At 46.3% G+C, this 25,700-nt stretch overlaps 1 long non-coding RNA gene across 1 annotated transcript; it reads right to left on the reverse strand.

The window, feature by feature from the left end:
- Window positions 1–22,111: 22,111 nt before the first annotated feature.
- LOC143442763 (uncharacterized) lies at window positions 22,112–25,394 on the reverse strand. Its single transcript, XR_013111226.1, has 2 exons — window positions 25,319–25,394; window positions 22,112–22,311 (listed from the first exon to the last, which is right to left on the reverse strand). It is a non-coding gene; the product is annotated as an uncharacterized LOC143442763 (long non-coding RNA).
- Between the last annotated feature and the right edge of the window lie 306 nt (window positions 25,395–25,700).

Consider the following 25,700-nt stretch of genomic DNA (forward strand, 5'->3'; position numbering starts at 1 on the left):
CATTGCCGTTATGACAGAAGCTGTGAGGGAAAATTAATTTGCAGATGGAAATATTACATTGTGTACCCAATCTTGCAAAACAATGAGGCACAGCTTGCAGGAGTTTCAAACACTTTTTCAGAAATTTAATTGCCAGTTAATTTTCCTGCAAAACACAATAACCTCTACAAGCTGAAGGAAATAAAGCACAGCTCTGGAAAGCTCATTAGGCTCTGCCTCAGACCGCACTGGCTTTTTCTGAGTTTGAAACCAGAGGATCCAAGCTGCTCTAATTGGCACTGTCTTTGTTCGTGTGTGAGCTGCCTTTATTCTACTTCCTCCCCTCCTCATAGCCTGCTCAGGTCTAACCTGTGGCTACGGAAGCTGGGGTGACCTAAACAAGCAAATCCTGGTGTCTCTGTCACACTGTTATCTGGGGATCAAGGCTCAGCCTGGGATTACAATCAATGACTATTAGAGTTTGATAGAAAAAAAAAAATGTTTCCCCCAGGCTCCTGTATTCAAACACTTAACCAACCCCTTAGTGGTACCATCTTAAGAAACTGTAGAATCTTTGAAAGGCAGAGCCTAACCAGAGGAAGTGGCTCTCTGAGAGGGTGGGCCTTGAGATTTATACACTGACTCCATTTTCTGTTCTGACTCGGCTCCTAATCCTCTGAGATATGAATATCTAGCCTCTTGTTTTTGCAGCTGTCAACATCAACTGTTCCCATCCCCGTGCCTCCCCATCTTGAGGGTCTGAATCCACAAGGCATGAACACAAATAAATAAACCTTTCCTCTTCTAAGTTGTCTTTGTCAGATATTTGGTCATAGTCGTGAGGAAAGTACCTGAACAGAACTCATGATCAGGACTCAGTCTGAGAGCATCATTTGGGCTCAGTCTGGGACCATGAACAAGAATACAACCTCAGCATCCATCCATGCTCACTATTGCTCTCTCTCTCTCTCTCTTTCTCTCTCTCTCTCTCTCTCTCTCTCTCTCTCTCTCTCTCTCTCTCTCTCTCTCACACACACACACACACACACACACACACACCATGAAGCTACAACTCAAACCAGAATTAAGCCAAGTATTACACAAACAAGAGATTCTTGCTAACACTACTCAGTGAATAATTATCAAGTTAAATTATATTAGATAGCTCCTCAGAGCTCCAAGATGAGGTAGGGCTGGGGTCAAAGAGGACCAAGAGGACAGCACATGTCTGGAGAGAAGTGACCCAGAACTTAAGAATTCAGATACAGCTGAATTTTACCTTGACCCATTTAAGTAGCTCTTGGCCAGAGAACTATATCTGTCACCTTCAGTCACAAGGTCACCTACATAGAGATCTCGGAGCCCCAGACAGCCAGCCTGGAGACGTGATCCCTCCAGCCAGATTGTACAAGCTCCAGCACCGGCTGTCACCTGCCCATATCACTGCTAAGTGGGTCAGCTCTTTCCCATCACTCTGCTGATTGATAGTGTGTAAAGTGACTGGGGTACCACAGAGACCACAGCGCAGAAGTCACTGCATCGGCAGGGAGTTTACACCTTTGGCAACATTGCAGCTCTGGGAATAACGTTAAATCTCAACCACCACCACCCCTCACCCCCCGTTTTGGGGACATTGGTGTATTCTTTAACTTGTGTGAGTGTGTCCTTGGCTTGTCCTCCTTTCTCAAGTGTCCCATGTAAAGGACACTTTTGAGATGAGGGACAAGAAGCAATGAAGCTAAACATAAAATCCACCTCATTGAACTGGAATTCCTTGGTCACTGTTTGCCCTGCTTGTGAAGGAGCAGCCTCCAGTTAGTCTTGTGAATGATAACTAGAGAGACAGACACCTGGAAAGGGCAGATCCGATACTTAGATCATCTAAGAGTCTTATAGGCTATTTGTTTGTTTCATTGGGTCTAATAAGAAGTGTTCCTCACATCCAGAAGATGATTGTTGCCAAGGGCTCTTACTACTAAAAGCATTTCCACCCAGGGGACCCCAGTGCAAGAGAAGACAGAGTTTGAGTAAGATCTGGGATTCGAGGGTCTGTAAAATGAAGCCCCTTTGCTTTGCTTTGCTTTGCTTGCTCAGCAGACAGCCTGTCTGCCAGGGGAGACGTTGAGAAAAAGAAGCTTCCAGGGAAGTATCCCACTTAGAAACTAGGTGAACAAGAGGGAAACCATAAATCCTCTAAAGGGTACATCCTGTTTGTTATTCAGGGAGGGTCATTTGTATCTACGGAACATCAAATGAACTGCCACAGTCTGGTTTATGGGCCATAGAGAGATGGCACAGGTGAAACAAATGGTTTGAAGGAAAAAAAAAAAAAAAGTACTGTAGGTGTTATCTAGATAAACAGAGTGACCTGAGCCCACTGAGGATTTCATTAAGGTAAGTCTCACTGAAAGGCTCTATTCTGTTCTTGTCACCACTCCAATCTGGCAATCTCTCCTGAAAATGGAACAGTGCTCATGCTGGGAATAAGGGCAGGACACTCTCATCTGCTGCACAGGATGTACGCATAATCACATGTAGGCAGCAAGTATGTTTGCTCCTGATTGGATAAAGGTGGGAAGGACACAGCCTTGTGGGTTTTGCATTTATAAGCCCCTGACTAATGTAATTTGGCACCATAGTTTGAAAATTCTGGATATGGACCTGGACAGTGTCCATGGATTTGGCCAGTATTTAATAAAGACTGCTTCAAAATTGGTTCAAAAATTGTAGTGATGGTCTTATTCTCACCTGGTAGGATTAACACTGTGTGTTTGTATGTGTGTCCGTGTGTGTGTACATGCGTGAGTTTTCATGTGTGTGTGTGTGTGTGTGTGTGTGCGTGTTGTGTCATCTTTGTGTCCTTGACTTTGCGTGTGGCTATGTGGACAGAATCCTGAGTCAGAAAGCCCAGACTCACATTCCGAGGCCTCTTGAAAGCTGCTTTTCTCTCAGTGCCTCAGTCTCCTCATTCATAAACAAACTCAGAGGCAAAGATCATGTGTTTTTCTCATATGTGGACTCAAGGTTTTATATGTGTAAAGTATGTACATAAATATACATGTGGAGATGACATGAGCATGAGTTAATGTTGATGCGATTGCAATCTCTGGAGGCATCTGTGAAGGATTCTCCAGATGAGCTTGAACCCCTCCCCCGAGGTTGGGCGAGTCTCTCCCGCCTTAGCATAAATTAAGACCATTCTCATGATCTGGAATGCTCACTCACAGACCAGCACGGAGATGGCAAGATTGGTGTTCGAAGCCCAGTCAGCTCAGCCCCACAGCAGTAGCTGCAATGCCAGGCACACATAGTAGGTATTAAAAGCTATCTAGAGAGAATTTAAGGCATATGGAAAGATGTGGGAGGCTTCTGTGTCAGTACTATGCCATTGCATTTAAGGTACTTGAGTGCTCGTGGACGTTCTGTGCAGAATGATTCATGGAGCCAATTTTGTGTAGAGTTTTACTGTAGTTCAACTGTCCACAGTAAACATCTGCTGGGCTAACAGCTCACTCAATGGCATTTATATACCTACATGCTTACTTCCTGGACAGACCTACTTGTTGAAGCTCCTCAAAGGCTTCTATATATTTTTGGTGCCTGAATCAGGACTTGACACACAAAAGAGAAGATGAGAGATTGACTCATATTGAAAAAAAAATCTTACTTTTTAATCTTTATTTGTCAGCCTTCATGGCATATGAAACCAGTCAATGTGTAAGACGGAAGTCAGCGAAGGTGATGTTGGAATCCAGCCTTGGTGAGCTGAGTATTGGGATCCATTTCAGGCCTTGAAATTGTCAAAGGCATTCCCTGGGGAGCCCGCTGTCTCAGCCGTCATCTCATTACACAGACCCTAGGGAGAGCTAGGCATTTGCTTCTGAGATTTCGCCCTCTGTGGTACTTAATTAGTCATAGCTCACAGTAATTGGCTTTTCTCCTCAGGATGATATTATCCAAGACCTAGACCAGCACAGACTTCCTGGGAGGGAGCTGTCAGCTGGTCCAAACCGCTAAGGTCTTCATGAGCTGAGACAGAGTCTGAGTGGGAAAGAGGGCCGGAATGTTTTTCTTCAGATTGCTGGGAGGACAGCCTGGAACTTCGCAGGACATTTGTTTTAACATAAAGGGAAGAAAGAGCAGTGAGGAATGGCTTGGCAGCAGATGGTGAGCAGGATCAGCTGGGAAAATCTCTCTGAGATAGAAAGAAGAGTGGTAGAGATGCCTACAAGAAGGTTGATGATGGCTCCCTGCTGCCTGGGATGTCTGTATTTTCCAAACTCAAAGGCTTAGTCTAAAGGGAGCTGAGAACTAAAGAGCTGTCTCACATCTTCATCTGAACCAGCACCAACCAATGGTCTCAGAAAGCACCTGGATAAAAGGTTAACAGGAGTCTAGCTGGTTTGCAATTCAGGACCAACAGCAGGGAGCCAGGTGTTCCTAACAGAGGGACTGACTCCCACAGAGGCCACTGCAGAGCTGGGTGGGCCTGAGGGACAGAGTGATCAGTCTTCCATAGAAGACAGAGATAGAGGACTGTCAGCTATCAGACAGTATAGCCTCTCTATGGCTTTTCTCCCACCTCAGCTGTGACTAGATTACCTGAGACCTATTTACATCTTGAGTACCCAGATGTGATGCAGGATGGACCAGGAGAGAAAAGACAAGCTGGAATGAAGCAACATTCAACAATTTTCTTTTTCATGCTCTCCAGAAGACTCAAGAAAGGGAAAGGCTTGGGAAGTGTTGGAGATTGGTGGAGACTAAGCAGATGTGACTAGAAAACACAAAGCAAGATCCCAAGTTAGAGCCCAGGCCAGAAGTTAGACATTGGTGGTTGTCGGGCTGTGGAAGGATGTCTTGGTTCTTGGGTGGGCATGGGCCTGGAACCCCGAGACTCCAAGGGAGAAACGACAGGTGTTCAGCCATGCCCCCAAAACCCAGGGTTCTGACTTGAGGTTTAATCTCCATTTAACCTTCACCGTCAAGTAGGACACAGGTAGAGGGCGTGACTAACAGGCTTCAGCCTTGAGAGATTTCCATATTCGTGAGTTATCTAAAGGCCAGGGGGCGTAGCTAATTAAGTTATTCCCTCCCAGACCCTTCCCTTTCCCCTTTCTTATTTAAGCCAACTCTGCCTGGCTTAACTGGGTGGTGCATCCAGACCACCTACATTCACCATAAACAATAAACTTTTGGAACCCACGAACTCCCTCTTGTCTATTCTGGCCTGCCATCGTGTGACTAGTGTGGAGGACTTCCCTGCAACCCAGCCACCGGTCCGCTATTGTGGATCTGTACCAAGTGGTAGATTAGTCATCAGTACAAGTGAAGGCTACTTTTCTTAGTTCAGTAACTATAGCGGTTGTGCAAAATATTAGTGGGGGCTGAGTTAAGGATGATGTGTGGGATTTTTTTGGTTGGCTAGTTGGTTGGTGTTCTTTCTTTTTTATTTTTTGGTAAACTAATAAATCTGTTGGTTATATTTTTGTTTTTACTGAAATAAATTTAATTATTTGATCTTTCTCCCCAAACTGAAAAACTAAGGTCATTATTCACAAAATGAAATTAACTAGTAAAAATGAATGATTGCAGGATCCCACCTAGGGAGATGCTGGCCAAAGGGTACAGAACTTCATCGAAGTGGGAGGGAAAATCAGAGCTCTATTGTATAAAATGATGACTAGCTAATGACACTGTCTCGCACTTTGAAAATGATTGAGGATGTAGAGTCCCTACCACAGTTGGAAGCATTCGAGTGAATTCATATGTTAATTAGCTCAATTCAGCATTCTATAATGTATACACACTCCAAGACCTCAGGTATACAATGCATACATAGAGATTTTGAGAATTTAAAAGCAAATCAGTTTATTTAAATATGAATACAGTATAAGCTAGACAGTGCTGCCCACTGATGAATCTAAAGACCTCTGTGATAAGGGAAATGAACAACTGTTCGAGAGCCTTAAAATCTATCTGCACCCCACGCCAGCTTCCTCCCTGATGGAACAGGAGGAGGGAAAAGATTTTAAACACGAATCATTTTTCACTCTGTGATTCAGTTTTAGTGTCTTGTCGGAGAGCCTCTAGTACACATAAACTTAATGCCACTGGAAAAGGGAGTGAAGAGCTCCAAACTCCGGAGACCCTTCCTCAAGTCTTAGGACATTGCGGCCACCCAAAAATCACAAGAAACCATACCTGGATGCAATCAGCAGAGGTTTATTAGGGGAGGAGCCAGCGGTCAAAACGCCAAGCTCTTTAGCTCCAAGAGCAGGGTTTTGGCCTAGAGTGGTGGGTTAAAGGGTCTTTTATAGCATGGGGTGGGGGGAGGAAGGCATTTTCACGAGCTTACACATGAATGGTTGCATTTTTGCGTGCTTACACATGATTAGTTGTTTTACAAATTTTGAACATAGCACTGGGAAGACCAAGGGAGGGGTAACCAAGAACAGTGGAACATTCCAGAGAATCTAGCCCAAATGATCTAGAGTCATGTGAAAATCACTGCACACTCATTTTTCTCAAAAACGTGGTTTCACCAAGTCACTGCCCTACCTTGTATTCTCACTAGCTCCAGCTGTAAAGCCACAGCCCTGTCACTGTGTTTTTACCACCTGAATGACTTTCACTCCTTACAGTCAGTTCCTGGAACTGGCCTGGCTTGTTTCAGAGAAAATTTTCCATGTCCCTAAAAGAACTTAAAGGGCATCTATATATGTATATATTCTATAAAAATGATTTTTATAATTTTTCATTCTTCAGGAGCAAACACTGTGGCCCAGGGACAGAGGAAGAAGCCAGCAGCCACTGCTAGAGCACAGGAGCATCACAGGTTCTCCCTGGTACAGGAAACCACCGAGTGCCACACACCAGTGACAAGAGTTCCACTTTTAAAGCTTACCCTTTGCATTATTGGTAAAATAAAAAAGGCAGAAACAACCTAAATGCCCACTAGTAAGGAACATACTATACAATGAAATATTATGTGGCCATTAAAAAGAACCAGCAACTTATACCAGAAGAGAACAACTTCAAAATATGTTTCTAACACATATGAAAAGGCAAGTTATGCCAGTCTTCATAGGATACTCCCATAAGAGGGGTTTTTTTTGTTTTTGTTTGTTTGTTTTTGTAAGCATATATATTGTATCAGTTGGCTACTGCTACCTAACAATCTCAAAACTCAATGGCGTACAACAATAACCACTTATTAGCAGGCTCAAAGCTTGGAGAGTTATCTGGGGCACCCTGGGATCCCACAGATAATCTCAACCTTTTCTGTCCTATTCTGTCATTCTTCTGGAACCAGTCATATACCTGGGTGTCTCTTCTCCTCTCATGGTCAAGACAGAAGCATGAGAGAAGCATGGGCTCCAAGAAAATGAACCTTAAATCCCTGTTTATGTCACATCTCTAATACCCTGTCAGCCTCAACACTCAGGGGATGAGAACATGCTTTTGGAAGGACAGGAGAATGTATATTGGCTGGATTTTTGTAAGAAACCATCCATATTTTATATACACGTGTCTTTAGGTTTCATATGTCACAGCTCATGTGCAGGTATGAGATGTGTAAATAATCTCAAAGGAAGTGTTAGCGATGGGCTTTCTCTAGAGAGAAGTGTTAGCAATGGGCTTTCTCTAGAGAGACGTGGGAGGCAGAGCAGCTTCACCACTGCTGTGTCTTTGAATTTTGTAATGTTTTTGTTTTTTTGTTTTTTGTGTGTTTGGAATTGTTGTGGTTGTTGTAGTGATTGTGGTTGTTGTTGTTACTATTGTTTTGGGAAGCAAAGCCCCAACACTATATCCCAAGGCATTTCTACAGTAATTTTCTTACTTCATGTCCCACAAGGATGAGGTTTGAAATAGGCAAGAAAGGGATTATAGCTCCTCATTGGAAATGAGAAGGAAAGTTAAGTCCTAGCAGCTCAGATAAAGCCAAGTCTGCCCTACAACTCAGATCAGTGGCATGCCACCAGTCCAAACAGTGGTGGTGATCCAGTGTCCACAAGCACCACTCCACATTGGGCCTGCTCTGGGGACAAGCACAGGCATAAAGCATACACACCCCAGGAGAAACAGGTGTGGCAAGTCCCTAGAGATTATTTGGTTCTACCTGGGCATTTTACATATTTTACATATGGGCCAAAAGAGGCCCTGAAGTAAGTCTCCCTATCTCTGTCTCTCCTATTTCTAGTGGGATCTTCACACCTCAGAGGGTAGAGCTTAGAGCAGTGGCTTTCAACCTGCATATCAGGATCCTTTCTGGAGACACCAAACAACCCTTTCACAAAGGTCACCTAAGACCATCAGAGAACACAGATAATTACATTATGACTCATAACCGTAGCAAAATTACAGTTAAGTAGCAATGAAAATAATCTTATGGTTGAGGCCACCACAACATGAGGAACTATTTTAAAGGGTCACAGTATTAGGGAGGTTGAGAACCACCGGCTTAGAGGATTGAACACCATATACATGACCTCGTTTTGCAGAGCAGGGAGCAGGAAGCATGGCTGGTTGCTAGGTTCAGGCTGACTCCAGAGAGCAGCCAGGAGGCTCCTCCTTGCCTCGTCTGGAGGGAATCTGAAGTCTGACTGGAGTAGCTAGCTGAGTTCTCAGAAAGCAAGAGGCATCTCGCTCTCAAGAAAAGCCAAAGGGCTCTGCGCCACCCAGGCTGTTAGGTCCTTGCTCTGCAATGGTGCGTACTAGTTGCAGATGGCAAAAAGTGAGAGCTTTCTCTAAAACAGATTTCATGCCTGAGCTGCCGTGGGGTGTCTCAAGCTCCTTCGCTACTCAACCCATATGCTTCTTCTTTCCAAAGTTCGGTGCCTCCGAAAGGGCCCAAGTGGCTGCCGCGTTAACTATCTACCCCAAGTCACACATTCCTAGATTGGTTTTCCAGCGTCCAGGGCATCCAAGGAAGCTAGCTTTTTCCCTTGCCCGAGCGCCTCTTTTCCCCTTCTCACCATTAGGCCCTGCAAAAGGCAACTAAGAACTGTGTGGGAGGAAATGAAAGCCAGCTCCAGATGCTGGGGAGCGAGCCGAAGTGAGTGGGACCCGCGGAGTCCCACTTAAGCCATTTTCAACTTTGCGTTGAAATGGGAGCGTCTGTGAGCCGCGCTGAAAGCTCCTACAATGAGTAATGTCGCAGAGCGAGCACGAAGAACAAATGGATGCTAATTATTTTGTGCAAGGCGAGACACGCGAAGAATTTAAACAGGGGGTCTGACAGAGCAGATGGTGTGGAGTTGAGAAGCTCAGGGAGGCCGGGCTTCACACTCTGTGGAAGGGGCCGCCTGGAGGCAGGGATCTGCTTGGTACCTCTCTGCACAATCCCCCAGCCTGCATTCCAGCTCCGGTCCCCTGCTGGCTTTGCAGCTGGCCCGAGCTGAGCTTGCCAGCTTCTTCTGTGCAGTGGGAAATCCTGGAGGCAGGAAAGGAGGGAACACCCAGCAGGCCCACAGGGAGCCTGTTCACGGACACCTTAGGGCGTTGGGCATAGCTCTTTCAAGACCAACTCTAGGAAAAGGGTCACCAGGCTTAAACTAGAGGACAAATGGGTCCTGTTCTTCACTTCCTCACTAGAGCTGACTCAAGATCCTGTGGTTACCTCCCTCCCCTCGAAGCCTCCTGCCAACCTTGTGTCACCCCTTCATGAATAGTCTCAGTCCCCGTGACTGTCTTCTGAGGATCCTCATTCTCCCAGCTCTGGCCACATGTGGACCTTCCCGGTTGGATGTCACATTTTCCCCGACAACCTCTCTGGCCACCTCCCACCAGCATCCCAGCTCTAATCATTCAACACATGTATACACACTACCCTACCAGCACTGAAGAGTACGGTGACTGAATTTCTTCAGAACAGAGGTCTACTCAATTCAGTCAAAGCTCCACTGGAGCTGGGGTTTGGACTCACTTATCAAAGGGAATGTAGATGGCTTCTGGAGGGTAGGATGAGACCGTGGCTGCTCCTCAGCACACCGGCAGCAGGTAAGGATGCTTAGTGAGAAGAAGTGGACCACTAGGAGGTTCTGACTTCCCTCCGATCTTCCATCTACTCAAGACACATAGCCCCTTGTCAGTCAAAGAAGCAACAGGATAGAATTCCTCTGGATGAGTCTCCCAACAACCCAGATCCCATACTTGGAGGTAGGCAGCCAGGCACAGCGCTGTACAGGCAAGTGCTCAGCCACAGGAACTTCCCTGGCCTCCAAAAGGATGCCCACAGCAGGGGTCAGCTTTCCAGAGAAAGGGATAACCCAGATGTGTTTCTAAATGATCCCCTCAGTCATCTCCATCAGCCGCATCCATGAGTTTTTATTGATGGGACTATTGCCCTGAGCCTTTCAAATACATCCTGAATTTCTCCCTCACTGAGACGGTACAGAGAAAGCATATGAACATTTGGGGGAAGAAGACCTGAGTTCTGGGGTCAGTTCTGATTCCCTTGTTAGCTGTATAGCCCTGGGCAAAAGCTGGAACCTCTCTGAGTCTATGAGTGATTACTCAGAATATGGTGAACTATCTCAGAACACAATGCTGGGCACTAGGAAGTGAGAGCCAGATGGATACAAAATACACTCTAAGGAGCGCACCGGAGGGTCTGGTTGAAATGAGGACACAACGTCAGGAATGCTCAGACTGCATTGGAGAGACCGCAGGGAGATGCGCGCAGCTGTAGAAGCCCAAGCTAGGAACGAGTGGGGAAGACTGAAGTAGGGAAGGGCAGAGGTTTTCTTCATGGAGCCCAGGGTACAGGTCTTGAAACAGGGCTGTGAACCCCAGAGCTGCAGAGTGCTTGAGAGTTTCAGGACCAGGGAACATCTTACAGCATCTGCCCTGAGAGCTGCAAATGACTCCAGCAGGTAAGGGGGGGGGGGGGGGGGCATGACAATTAGAAAAGAAAAAAGGACTTTGGAAAGACCAGCATGGAAAAACTGGGGAAGGTGTTAAATTCGCCCCAAGGGTCCCCTTTCAGAAAGAAAACACTATTCATATTCAACACACTCTTTCTTTCCTTCCCTCTTCCAAGATAAAAGCATAGCCATTGGGGGAGAAGGCTAGATAGACCACTCTGAGCTAAGAGCATATAGTTTTCTTCCGGAAGTTACCAGCACCACATCCGGCCCTTCACAGCTTCAGGGCATCCATTGCCCTCTTTGGCCTGTTAAGGGCACCTACGCTTAAATGCACATAATGCAGACTTGCACACATAACACACAATTTTAAACACAAATCTTAATGGTTTAAAGCATTGCCCGTAGAGATGGAAGCATAGCTTAGTGCCTGGAAGGTTACTGCGTCCACAGCTGTGCGACACCGTCACAAGCATTTCCTTATGTCATTAGAATTCTTTCCATCATTTTCTAATGATTCATAATTTACCAGATGGAGACACCACAGTCTACTGTTGCATCTCAATGGTGGACTGTTGAGACCGGATCTAATTTAGTGCTGCAGGATACATCTTTGTCTCCATCTCTGCTGTCTCATAGGGTGTGTTTCTAGAAAGGGAATTCTGAAGACAGTATACATGCCTTAAGGCTTTGACAGGCCCTTGCTGAGCACCCTCTCATCATCTAGAAGTGAGAATTTATCTAACCACAGCCTGTATGTTACAGTACTTAAGAGATTACACATATCTAGATTGCAAGGAGTAGGCATTTTTGGCTTTAGTGTAGTTTCCATGAAAAAGGATGTTCTTTGCCTAGTTTTGGCCTCAGGAACAGCTAGACTTCCTGTTTGAAGTGCTGGTTGCCTGGTGGCAGTTCCTGCCAGTAATGAGCTAGGAAATCTACAGTAGCTTGCTCCTTGTCACTCCCTGCACTGGAGTCTGGGAGGTGAACAAATGGTTCTGCTTGCTGCCCTGGTTCCCAGAACCCACTTCCTAGCAATACAAGGGAGCCATTTGTCATTCTGCCACAGAGTTCAGCTCTGCCAGACATCTCATTCCACTTGCCCTGCCAAGGACACAGCTCAGAAGGGCTTGCTTGAATCTTGAGCTCTGTGGAGCAATGGACAGAGAACTCAGAGACATTGGGACTAATTTGCTGGGTGACCTCAGCCTAGGTACTAAGTCTCTCTGAGCCTTAGCATCTTTTGTTAGACTCTGGCAAGTATCATCCTCCAATCCCTAGGTTCTCAAAGAGAAAAAACATCCACCTTGTTCCTACTGATGGCCAGAGGCTAACCCACTGTGAGGTTGAGAAGAAGAGAGCTAGAAAAATCTTTTTTTTGGCCACGTGGAAATAAGCTGTAGTGTGCAGGGCAAAGCTGATATTGATATCAATCTGAAGGTTTTAAGACCATCCACCATGTCCTAAAAGGAAGTGCGGCCAGGTCCAGGTGAGGTCAGCATGCATAATGAGACAAGGGGAAAGAAAAGACTGGAGGGCAGAGGATACCTCCAACACCATCTGTGACATAGACTCTAATCTCTAGCCTGCTGTGGGGAAAGGTGGCTCCCCACAGCCATGGGAAAGGCCCCTCTCCATCCACTGGAGGCTACTCGGTCAGCTCTTCTACAGAAGCCTGCCTTTCTAGATGCTCAGTTTCTGCTCTTTCCTGAGAAAAAAACGCTTAAGGGGAAGGTTTGAGGAGGGGTGGCCTGCAGATTGAAGAAACAAACAACAAAGAGAGGAATTGGCTTCAGAAGCTCTGGGAAGAAAAGGGAGCTTTGTTTACCTCTTTTCCCCTGTGTCCCGGTTTAAAAGAAAGCCTCCGACTGACCAATAATTTTTCTAAAAGGATGACAAACAAGGTACTTTGGAGCCGTGCGTGGGTGTGTCTCCTAGTCTTGACGCAAAATGAAAAATGCAATTCTATTTATTTCAGTGGTTTTTGAATCTGACTAGGGATTTGATTTTGTTCTAGTAAAATTGCAGCTTGCAAGAGCCTCGGGTGCCAATGCAATTCCTGGAAACGAGGGATAAGATTGTGCACAGAAGACTCAAAAATAACTCCGTGCACCTCAGAGGGATTTTGTCTTGGCAGGGGAGAAACCCACCAGGATCCTGCCCTTGACTGCTGGTGAGCCCAAGACTGGCAATGAGAGCTTAGGCTTACTAGCTGTAGGAGAGGTGCTCTGGCCTCTGGGTTCTAGTGACCTTGCTCTCAGAATGCTCTCTGGATCTCCGAGGCTGAGTGAGTATAGAAAGGGAGGAATCCTAGAAGCAGGCATCCTCAGTGGCATGTTAAACAGGAGTGTGTTGAACAGATGTTTAGCAGTGTGCAGGTTGTAACCCTGTGTGTTCCCAGAATTCACCGTGACCTCAGTGTGCAATGAGGACACACCTCCCATTTCTTGCTCAAGAGCTGCCTCTTCAGCTCTTGTCTTTTTGCTGGCCTGGTACTCCAGGACATTTCTGGAGGTAAGGATTGAGAGAATATTCTAAGATTCTACAAAGAGCAGGCAGAAGTAGGAAGACCTCTTTGTGATGGAGACCTGGGGATGCTGGCAGCCTCAGCCAAGTCTTCATGTTACACCCTCATCCTTCCTTCTCTTACAGAAGCCCCTCCCCCACACTGGTGTTCCCACCCTTTTACCCTTTCTCTCAGGTGTTAACACACCTCTCCACAAATAAATCTCAGAACCCATGCACCTTGGCTGGTGTCCTGAAAATTTTGCAAACTTGAAGGCAAGGAGTTCTCCCTGTGACAATCAGGAGCTACATACACATCTGCCCCAAGAGCCTTTTCAATTCAGGCACCCCAGGTTTAGTCATACAGCTAAGGGTGCTCCAGGCATCCCTGCCCAGCTGTGGTGCTGAGGAAGTACATTCATCCAGCCCACAAATGTTTCCTAAGTAGCAGTCACGCACTGAGCAAGGGGCCATCTGTGTGCAGTGAGTAAGGCAGGATTGTCCTTGCTCTCATGAGGCTAACTAATAGCATGAATAATCAGGATGTGCTATTGCAGAGGAGAACAGTGTGTCACGAGCATATGGGGCTGCATGCAGTGGTGGGCCAAGGCCCAGGGTTCGATTCATAATGCTACATGCATGCAAACAGAGACAAAGAAAGTGTAGAATAGGACCATCTTTAGTTGGAGACTCTGAAAAGTTTTTATTGAAAATTTGATGCTTAAGCTAAAAACTGAAAGACCCCTGGAGATATAGCGGGAGGAGAGAAGAATGTTCTAGGTAGAAGAAACTGCATGGACAAAGACCCGGAAGCTAGAGGCAGAGGGCACAGAGCATGCAGGGAGTTTCAAAGGTTGTTAGAGGTGGCATGCAGTGAGCCAGAAATCAAAGGATGCTACGTGAGTCTGTCCCATCCCAAGCCACATGAGCAGACTGTGGGAGCTGTTTTAAGGATTTCTGTTTTCTCTTCGAGGCACAGAAGTTTCACTGAAATGTATTCAGCAGGGGAAAGATGTGAGCAGTTCTCAAGGACATGGAGCAGAGCTCTGACCTGCTGTGAGCTGCAATGTTGATCTCCATTTTACATTCCGAGGCCCTAAGAGTACAGGACACTCTCACAGCATGTGAGCATCTGGCTGCCATTCAGAGTAGGTTCCACAGCAGCCCTGGGGGCTCCATGCTGTTTTGATCTGTTTCATAGGACAAACTCAAGGGTGCAACTTGCCTGAGATCTGGAAACTGCTACCCAGCAGAACTAGGAAAAGAGCCCAGGCTGGCAATCCGCAGGGCTCAGCTGGTAACTACCAGGTTATAATGCTTGCAGCACCTTTTTAGTCAAATGGAACTTTAAAGACTTGAAGACAGCAGCCCTGTTTCTGTTCCCCCCCACCCCCCAAGGGAAGGAAGAAGAGAGAGGGGACTTTCAGTAAACATCTGCTCTCATTAAGCAACTTGCCCAAGGTTCTGCACCTGGTCCTACTCCACAGTCTATGGTCTCATGAATCTATCAAATGTTCTGTGGTCTTCTGTCTCCCAGACAATGTGTTATTGGTTGTCCCTCCTGGCATAATCATCAGAAAGTCTGAAAAACACTGTAGTGTCTCCTGGAAGTCCCTATTCAAAAGTCTTCTGACAAGTGTTCCCTGGGGAACCTCTATATTCAGCCACCAAAAAGCCATCAGCACTAGTATTCAACCCACGGCACTCTTCACTTCTCCATCTGATGCTCAAAGTCACACACATTGTCAAGGGCCATGCAGAGTCACAGGAAAGGATCTTGAAGCAAGATGGAGATCTGAGCTTGAGCCTGTTTTGCACATTTTAGCTGTGGGACTCTGGGTAAATCCCATCCCTTCCCTGTTCTTCATCTTATGAAGGGCTCTACACTCATGTGCCTACACAAATCTAAAACAAAACAAAGCAAAATAAAAATAAAAATCTTTACAAAAATAGTAAAGGAAATAGACAAGTCTTACCCAGAGACAGGGACATCAGACTCTCTGGATCTACCAGACTCATGCAGACCAGGGGTTGGAGAGGGAGCCCAGACAGGCTTCAAATCCTGTAAAAACACAACTTAAAACCAAAAACCACTATTGGTGGCCTTGTCCCTAAGATCTCCTGACCCTCCCAGCTCCAGCTGCCCCTACCTCAGTTTCCCCCACTTTACCCTGACAAGCCTCACAGCTTCCAACCCTTTCCCTGGGAAAGACAAAATAGCCTTCCTCTTGACCCTTGTGGGCATTGATAGGTCTCAAACCCAGGACAAAAGGTTGAGAGCTTATTTATCATATCAAAGTGGACCTGGCTGGCAGGTTCTCTCAGTATTCCTCAGCTCAGACCTATTACAGGGTGTGGCTGGAATACTCAGTCCTTTACCATCAACTTCTCTTGCTCAGGGGATGGCTGCCCTTCCCTTCCCTATATAATCCAGCCATATAATCCACCTATGCCATTCTTTTGGCTCAGGCTGTCCCTCTTGGTTGGTGGCTCCCCCCAACCCCCTCACATGGCTCAGGGTCATGTTAACTCCGGCCTCTCCCACATGTCCCTGCCTCTGGTTGTGCTCCCCCTTTTGTGTATAAACTTTCTCCCCCACCATTCCTAGGAGCAGCCATGTCTTTCTCTTTCCTTTCTTTCCCTCCCTCCCTCCCTCCTCCCTTCTTCCCTCCCTCCTTGCTTCCTTTCCTCCTTCCCCTTTCCTTCCTTCCTTCCTTCCTTCCTTCCTTCCTTCCTTCCTTCCTTCCTTCCTTCCTTCCCTCTTTCCTTTCGTTTTCATTCATTTGGTGCAAAAACCCAGGACTGGCCATGTTCTTTCCGTTGTATTTACTTTTTCATTCAGGCATCGTCCATCAACAGAGCATAACCTTGAACTGCCTTCAACTCTTATCTCTCTCCCTCCCCAACCTGTCTCTACAAACGGAATATCTGGGATCTATTTTTCCATTGATGAGGACTGTGCCAAGAGTTCCCACCAGAGAACAAACGTCCCCCAGTGAGAAGGTCATTCTACATTCTTCCACCTTGTAACAAGATACCTCCAGGAATAATGTTAAACTACTTATCTTTCTACCTCCCTGCCTCTCGAATGCTGGGATCACGGATGTGTGTTTTAGAAGTGTGATGTATAACCATTTACTAAGTGGAATGAATATTCTGCCAAATTGCATAGAGACCATGGAGCCAGGCGACAGAACAGGGGGATGGCCATCAAGGAGGGTTATCCAGAGAATCTTTGGTATCCAGTGATCTGCCACAGGGCTCTGTTTTCTGATTGGCTTCTGAAAGATGATTCTGGAGCTGAACAGGGTTGCCTTGACCTATATTCTTCCATTACATAACAGCATCGATTGCCTGTATGCTCCAAGCCATCAGAGTTTTTTCCTTCTGCATGCAACTAAGACATCCACTGCTTTTGAATAGGAGATGGCCCAATGTGCTAACAATGATTGTCTTTAGGTAGGAACTCTGTGGTTAACTTCTTCACTGGCTGTCCCACATACCACCATTACCTGCTTGCCCTTTCCATGCTCTATTTTCCCCCATGGCATCCTAGTCTGTGTCCCTCTGAGGCCAGGGCCTTTATTTTCTCTTATTCTGCAACTTAGACAGCCCAGTTTTCAGGAGGCCCTTGGTATCTGATCAAATAGAAGGATGTTCTCACAAGAAGCTTCATTCATAGGGAGGGGAACCTGCTCAGAAAGGTTAAGCCACATGTCCATTAAGCCCAGCCCCGGAGTTGGGTTTCTGAGTGCTAAGGGACCCACCTCTCCTAGGCTGTTCCTCAAATCCACCCATGGTCATGTCTTAGTCCCCCTGCTTGACTCATTCTTCTCTGGTCTGAAGTCTCACTCATGTCCTGTGTGCACATTCAGGAGCTGCCTCTATCCTCCAGGCCTGTATCTGAATACACTCCCATCCTGGAGCACTCTCCCTCTGAGTCCTTCCTGGCTGCCAACCTCCAGCCATCCTGTCCATCTCAATGTACCAGTTCCTTCCCATATACCTGCCCCGATTCCCCTGCTGAGTTGAGCTGCCCTGCTCTCGATTCCCAGACACACTCATTTTTCTCATATTCTACTGACTTTCTTGATGGTCAATACTTGCCTACCCACGTCTCTTCTACCCACCCTCATTGTCTGAGCTCTATAAAGACAGATAACACTGAACTCAGGAAATTGCCCCTTGTGGGCACTGGTCTTGCCCCTGGGACCACCACCTCATCCTAGGTGACCTCCCCAGTCTCTTCAGCGAAGGCTGAGTGCCTGCCTCAACTCAGCTCTTTATCTTCCTATGGATACTTGACAGGGGCCACTGTAGGCTCTTTGGACACTACCCGCTCGCTTGTCTGTGGGTTTCTTACATGCTTTCCCTGTGATTTTGGCACTACTTCCTCAGATGACCCCGTGAGACCTCCCTACCCTGAAATTCCTGGGAACGTGTATCTCTCTGGGTCACCCAGTTGATTCCCTCTCCGGAGGCAGACCATTCCCAGAGACCTACACATCCACAAGCTCTGCAGGGTGGGGACCTGTGCCTCCCTGACTATAAGCAAATGGCTTCCTCTGCTCTGCCCTCTCTTCTCATCTTTACCCAAGAGAGTAAGTAGGTGATGCCTTCACAAGTGCTCCCTGCATGCGGGGCACTGCTGCCCACTCCTTGCCGCTACAGCACTGCTCTTCCATAGGCCCACTGAGGAGGCCACGGCTTCTCTCCCCATTCTACATTTGGCAAGATAGAAGAGATGAAGCAAGGCTGGGATTTGAACCCACAGCAAGGTGCCTTGAGTACTGCTTTACCAGTGGGGCCAGTTACTTGAACACTACTCATCTCCCTTTCTGAGGATACCACTTCTGCTGCTGGGATCCATCCTATCCTTATACAGGAAGCTCCCTGAACTTCCTGGGGCCTGGGCCACTCACCCTGAAGACCCCAGGCCTCACCAGAGTGACAATGGAGCTTCTCTCAGAGGCCCTGCACCCCAGCTTTGGCCAGTGGATGCTCCTTAAATACTTAACAAATGAGCCCCCTGGGATGGAGCAGAAGGCCTGACTCTCGCTTTTCCAATCTGGAAAGCTCTCTCTAGCAAGACAAAGACCTCACATTACTCAAGGATATAAATCGACAGTTTCAAAGGCTTAATCCTTCTGCACTCGCAGCAAACCCATACACACACAGAAATAAATACATTTCTTTTTTTAGGAGAAAAAAAGAAGGCATTTCATGGCATCATAAACATCGCACTTTATTTTTCATCTCACGGAGCCTGTCTGGGTTTGGTTACGCTCGGGAGCTCGACGAGGACTCAGAAGCCAACACACACATGAAAAATCGCGTCACTGCCGCCACTGAGGCGCACGAAGGAGCAGACGCGGCTCTCGGCGTCCATCTGTGTGTGTCCAGTGGTCATCAATCACTTCTGGAATGGGACCTGCGTGGGTGGAGCGGCACTCTAGTCCTCGGTAAATAGCAAAGAAATGTGCTGAAAGAGAGGCTGTGAGGGCACAGGGAGATGTAACTGATGCAGAGTTAAGGAAGCTGGGACATTTTCAGGGTCTTTAAACCTGAAGAGCCCCAGTGCCCGAGTGCTGGCCTGGCTCCAGGTCAGCTTGTCCTTTCTGGGTTCATCAGAAGCTGCACAATTCAGCCAGAGTCTGTCTATGTGCAATCCTTCACTCACCCACGCCTCCTTTCCTCTTCTGCCCTGTGTTAGAGAAGGGTGTGAGGTCCAGCCCTGTTCTCTCCTTATTTTAAAATGTCCAGGTCTGGCTCTACAGTTTGAGGCAGACAAGGGAGAGCAAGCTTGGAGGGCAGAAGGTCTGGACTCTCAGCTCTCTTCTGAGTAGGCACTGGACCCTTTACACTCCTGTATCCTTCATAATATGGCCTGTGGGAATGGCCCTTGTTAACTGTAAAGAACTTAGCAAATGCAGATGCTTCAGAGAGTCATACTATGTGTTTACTATGCCCTCATTCCTGTGTCGAGAGACCAACTCTCCATGTGATGATGTTTGAGGCTGGTCCTCTTTGGAAAATAGAGTTCTATGAAAGCAGGACCCTGTCCTGATGGGATGAAGGGCCCTACATTGTGTCACATTATCCCTACACAATGTCTACTGCATACAAATGTCTACTCACCATGAAAGGGAACTGACCTCAGACCTAAGTATGGATACCACCGAAGTCCAATTGGCTAAACCAATGAGTTTTATTGAGGTTAGTTACAGAAGCAGAAATGTCTCAAAGACAGCTGCATCACCACAGCATGAGTGACAGCTCATGAGAGCTGGGAACAGGGGCTTACTGCACAATCTTCAGGCATCTCAGTGGGTCTGTGCCTCTTCTAGCCATCTCATCTGATCTCTGCTTCTTCTAGTAATTAGGCCTGGTTTTTGAGAATATCTCTTGGCAGGCCTTACAGCTTATATATGCTTGGGAGGAAGGGCTTAGAAAAGCTGGTCAGTTTTAGGGACTTCCTGAAGCCTTTGAGTTGATCTGGGGAGCCTGGTCCTAATCTTCTATCTGAGGATATCATGTAGTAATACTTGGCAAAATTACAGGTTCAGCTTCCTAGAATGCCTCTGCATGCAAATGACCCATCTTTGGAACCTTAAACCTCAGCCAATGAAATTTCAACCTAAGAAGAGCCCCTTCCCACTTTCTAGGGTTCTATATATAGCCTTTGATTCACCCCCAATTAAGTATATATGCATAAGCTGTTTTGTTGACTATTGTCCAAGAGAATTGTTTTCTAAAAGAGCTGTAACACTGATATCTTTGGAGATCTTCCTTTCCCATACCTCCTGGCTTTCACTGCCAGACCTAGGTCTTGCTGACCCACCCATTCTGGACTTTACTTTATCCTTTCCTGACTGTGTGCAAGGAAAGACAAGGACCTTGGAACTCAGTTCTGTTCCATCCTTCCCTGCTTGGTGTGCAGCATAGCAAAAAACAGAATCACACTTGACAAGCTTCCCCGAAGAAGTGAATGTCCTTTGTGTCCCCTAAGACACAAATAACATTTTGTGTCTCAAGGGACTTTCTTCAAAAATGGACAGTTTTGTCTTATAGAAAATTAACGAATAGACAATACCTGTGGTGGTTTAAATAAGAAATGTCCCCTCTTGGCTAGGGTATTTGAACACTTGGTTTCAAGTCAGTTGTGCTATTTAGAGAGGTTAGTGTGCTATACCCTTGCTGGCTGAGGTAAATCACTGGAGTCAAGCTTTGAGACTACATAGCAATGGTTCTCAACTGGTGGGTCATGACCCCTTTGGGGGGTCACATACCAGATATCCTGCATACCAGATATTTACATTTTGATTCATAACAGTAACAAAGTTATAGTTATAAAGTAGTAACGATAATTTTATGGTTGGGGATCCTACAACATGAACTGTAGTAAAGGGTCACAGCACGAGGAAGGTTGAGCTTCACCCCATTTTCATTTTTGCTCTCTTCATCCTGTGACCTCTCAGCTTCCTGCTCTTGCAACCACATCTTCTGCTTCCTGCCGTGCCTCCCCCTCCAATGGACTTTTAGCCCATAAATTGTTTTTGGTCACAGTGGTTATCACAGCAACAGAAAAGTAATTGACAGAACAACCTATAAGGCCGGGCTGTGGTGATGCATGCCTTTAATCTCAGCACTTGGGAGGCAGAGGCAGGTGGATTTCTGAGTTCGAGGCCAGCCTGGTCTACAGAGTGAGTTCCAGGACAGCCAGGGCTACACAGAAAAACCCTGTCTCGAAAAAAACAAAAACAAAAAGACAAAACAAACAAACAAAAAAACCTATAAGAAAAGACAGAAGGCAGCATGCTAGCTCCCCTTTAGATTGTCAGAGATATACAACCTGCACCCTTAGGAAGGAAAGTCTCCAAGACAGACCTTCAGAAGTTTTAGTGTTCCTGGTGGTGGCTCAGTTTGGGGCCCTGTGTGTTCTAATCTCATCTTTTTATAAGGATGCCAGTCAGACTGGAGTGAGGACCACCCTATGGCCCCCTTTGTTAGTCATCTATCACTTGTAAGTTTCTGTCTCCAAATATAGTCACCTTTGAAGCACTGTCATCAGGGGTCAACCCATAAACATTTGGGGAGATGTAACTTCCCATGGTTGTATTTAGTGTACACCTTTTCTATATGGAAGGTAGGAATTGAAATTTGTCTTTTTTATACATGCTGTTGTTGGTCATTCAAATTTCTCCAGCCACCTGGGGATGCTGGAGAACAATGTCTACTCAAGTATGTGTAGACCTCTCCTACCACAAATGTACTGTGTGTTCACAGAAGGACTGTAGCAGCACTGGAAGCCACACAGACATGTATCAGGAGTCACATGATAAATACTGTGCAATGTGTTTATGTGATGGAATGTCACACCACAGCAATATTTGAAGGGGTGACTGCACATAACACCCTAGATGAACCTCACAAGCATAAGATTGAACAAAAGAAGCTGAACCCAGAAGAGCCTAGGTGCTGACCATAGAACATACAAACAGGCAATGTTGGGAAGACATAGTATCAGCAGTCCACACAGTGTTTATACCACAGGGTGGGAGGTGCATACAGAAGGGCATACAGAAATGCCCCATTTCTTCATCTGCAGACTGTTTCAATCCATGCAAACTCTGAAAACTTTACTTATATACTAAGGAGGAGAACATTTTGGGAAAATACCCAGCATCGACTTCTAACCTCTGCACACACATACATACATGTTCACCCATGCACACATGCAGCGCAAACACACACACAAATAAAGGTAAAGTAGTTTAAGTGTTTTATTGGGGCGGTGAGATGTCTCGGTAGTAAAGAGCACATATTACTCTCCCAGAAGATCTCATTTCTGTTCCCAGCACCCATTCTGGTGGCTTGCAACCACGTGTAACTCCAGTGCCAGAGGATCTGGCGCCCTCTTCTGGCCTCTGTGGATACTTGCACTCACATGCACATATCCCTATAAACACACAAAAATATACATACTTCAAAATTTTTGAAGTCTTTAAAAATGTGTTTTAGGAGAAGTTGTGGGAAGATGGCAACTCTTCTTGAGGGAAAAGCCTTTTTCTGTGTTTTTTGTTTTTGTTTTTTGTTTTTCGAGACAGGGTTTCTCTGTGTAGCCCTGGCTGTCCTGGAACTCACTCAGTAGACCAGGCTGGCCTCGATCTCAGAAATCTGCCTGCCTCTGCCTCCCAAGTGCTGGGATTAAATGTGTGCGCCACCACCGCCTGGCTTTTTCTGTGATTTGAATGAAAATGACCCTCCTATGTGTTTGAATATTTGGTCCCCAGTGAGCATGAATGTTTGAATACTTGTTCCACACTGGGTCGGTCATTTGGAAAGTATTAGGAGGTGTGGCCTTGTCAGAGGAGGTGTGTCACTGGGAGTGTATGTTGAGCTTTTAAAAGTGCATGCCATGCTTGGTTAGCTCTCTCTGTCCCATACTTGTGAATCAAGATGTGAACTCTCAGCTATTTCTGTTCCTGAACCTTTGCTCCACCATCATGGACTCTAACCCTCTGAAATTGTAACCCCAATTAAACACTTTTGTTTACAAGTTGCCTTGGTCATGGTGTTTGTCACAACAATAGCAAAGTAACTAAGACAGCTTCATAAAATGATTTTAAGTAAAACCTAGCCCTCCTCCTTATTCTGTGTCTAATATCCCAGTGCCAATTTATGCTCAGCTCAGGCCTATTGCTGCCAATCTCAGGCAACTGGAACCTGATATGAGCTCTCCCAGTGCCTAGCCATTATGAAGTACTCTCCCTTTCCCCAAACTGCAGGGCTACAAAGGCTGCTGCATCCTGGCACCTGTTCCCCAGAAGCCTCACCTTCCTGACTTGCTTGCCCTTCATAGATCCCTTTGCTTGAGCAGGGCTGTGAATAGAAGCACCTTCTTATTCCCAAGCCAGGAGGCAGATGGCACGTTTCTGCACTCTGCCCCCAACTGCTGCCCTCTTCTATAGTTTGTAAGATGTGAGACTGCACCTGCTCCCTGACCCTGATCCTCAGGAGAAAGCATGCTTTCCACTGACCCAGATTCTGTGCCTTTGACTGTGAATAAAGAAGTTAGACTTATGCCCCCAGAGATTGAGGCTTTGCAAGGCGCTTGCTCAGATCAGATGAGAGAAAGAAAACAAGTCTGCTCAGGGTCTGAGGTCATTGTTTGTGGGAAGAATACTGGCCAGAGGGGCTATAGAGAGAGCCTGTTCTCCTGAGCAGCTGGGAAGAATCCATCCTACTCAGAGTTTCAAGGTGCCTCTTCTGCTTCTTTTAAAAGCCTTATGGAGGTGCAATTTACCTACCATAAAATTCTCCTTTCTAAGGGCACAATTCCCTGATCATTGGTTTATTACAGAGCTGTGCAGCCAGCAGCACAATCCAATTTTAGAGCGTTCCCATCCCTCCCTAAAGGAATGGCTGTGCCCATTAATGTTCACTCCGTTGTTCCTGAAATCTACCCCCAAGCACTACCAACCACTAGCCTACTTTCTGTCTCTGTAGACATGCCTGTTCTGAATATGATACCATTCCCTGCAAATGGTATTATACAGCATGTGTGGGTTTTCTGTGTGGCTTCTTTAACTTAGTGCGATGTGTCAGAGGCTCATGTGACAGGGCTTACATCAGGACTTAGGTCCTTTTCACTGTCATATACTTTTCCACTGTATGGATATACCACATTTAGCTTCCTCATTACCCAGAGGATGGGCATTTGGGTTTTTTCCACATTTTCAGCTATTCTGACTCCTACCCCCATGAATACATGCACAGAGGTCCTTCCATATAGATGCTATATGTTTATCTCTCTATAGATAGTATATTTTTTATTTCTCTAAAGAAGACACACAAGTGTGGGATTGTTAGATCATGTGGCCTCTCAGCATTATGAAGAACTGTCATATTCTATTTCCAAAGCAGCTTCACCCATCATGCTGAGTTCTTACCAGCACTTACCATTGTCTGGGTCTTTGTTTCTAGTCATCATAGTGGGTATGAAATGGTATCTCCACATGGTTTTCATTTGCTGAGAGCTGTTTATGTGTTTATTGTACTTTTGAAGGGAGACCTATTTGTTAAATAATATACTAACAAGGACATGTCTCCCCTGCCCCCAAGCAAACGAAACTCTCTAAAAGACTACAGTTATCACTAATCTCTAATAACTACAGTTATCACTCTGCCATTTACTGAGCCAGTTTAATACAACTATGCACAACAACACTGTGGGGCAGTGGACTGTGCCACCAGACAGAAAACCTGGTAAGATTAAGCAGATTCATGAACCCCAATAATTTTCATAATTGAGAACAGTATGTGTTGAAATCCACTCCTGACCAGGTTCCAGTCCAGGAACACATGACCACGACATCCCATTGAGACAACTGTGACAATCAGTCATGTAGGGACAACACCTGAAACCCTTCCACATGCAGATGAGACATCCCTAACATCCCAGACCAAGCTAATAGAAAGCACCCGCCTCTAGACCCCAACCCACCCCCAAATGTTTATAAGATCCTATCCACAAGGAGTAAGGTGCATGAGTTATTTCACCAAAGACTGTCTGAGAGTGCCTGTCTTATTGAGGTGTAACTCTCCAGGGAAGAGTATTCTCTCCTGAAGCTTTCATTGCCTGATCTAGACCTGGCCCAACCAGTCAGGTACTAGAGCCTGACTGCAGCCACTTCCTGCTCAGTGGCCCCAACCATGGCCCTTTGCTGCTCCTTGTATCTAGCCATCTGCCACCTACCCTGGGGCAGCGGCAGCTGTGGAAGATGCCTGGAAGTCTGCCTTGCTCAGGCTTCTCGTCAGAGCTGTAACTCTGACTGCTCTGGCTGGGCCAGGGCAGCAGATTCCCTCGGACAGGGCCTGGTCCACAGACCCACAGACACTGGCAACTATGTTGGGAACACAACAGTCAGCCTATCTCAGCTAAACTTCATTTCTGCTATCAATACCTTATTTGGTAGATGAAGAAATGGAGCAGGACTTGAACTGGGAGGAATTCCAGAACTGACACCAAAGTTGATGTTCTTCAATCACCTCCTGTGTTTCTGTAGCCAGATATGCTGTCGCCCTATGTCCATGGAAAAAGTGCTCTTGTCCTTAGCCATCAGGGCTGAAACGAAGATATTGAAGAGTTTCTCAGACACTGCCTGCTTTAGAGATTAGCTCACACAACCTCCCTAACCAGCCATAAGCCTGCTCCCTCAGTGTTCTATTTCAAGACTAGAAAGCCAAGTTCAGAAAGGTCAGGGCCTTGAGTCAAGTTCACTCAGCAGAGCTGCCAATCAAATGAGCCAGTCTGTTTCTGGAACCTGGGACCTCACATTTCTGAGG

Source organism: Arvicanthis niloticus, chromosome 6 (genome assembly GCF_011762505.2).
Source record: "Arvicanthis niloticus isolate mArvNil1 chromosome 6, mArvNil1.pat.X, whole genome shotgun sequence".
Lineage (NCBI taxonomy): Eukaryota > Metazoa > Chordata > Mammalia > Rodentia > Muridae > Arvicanthis > Arvicanthis niloticus.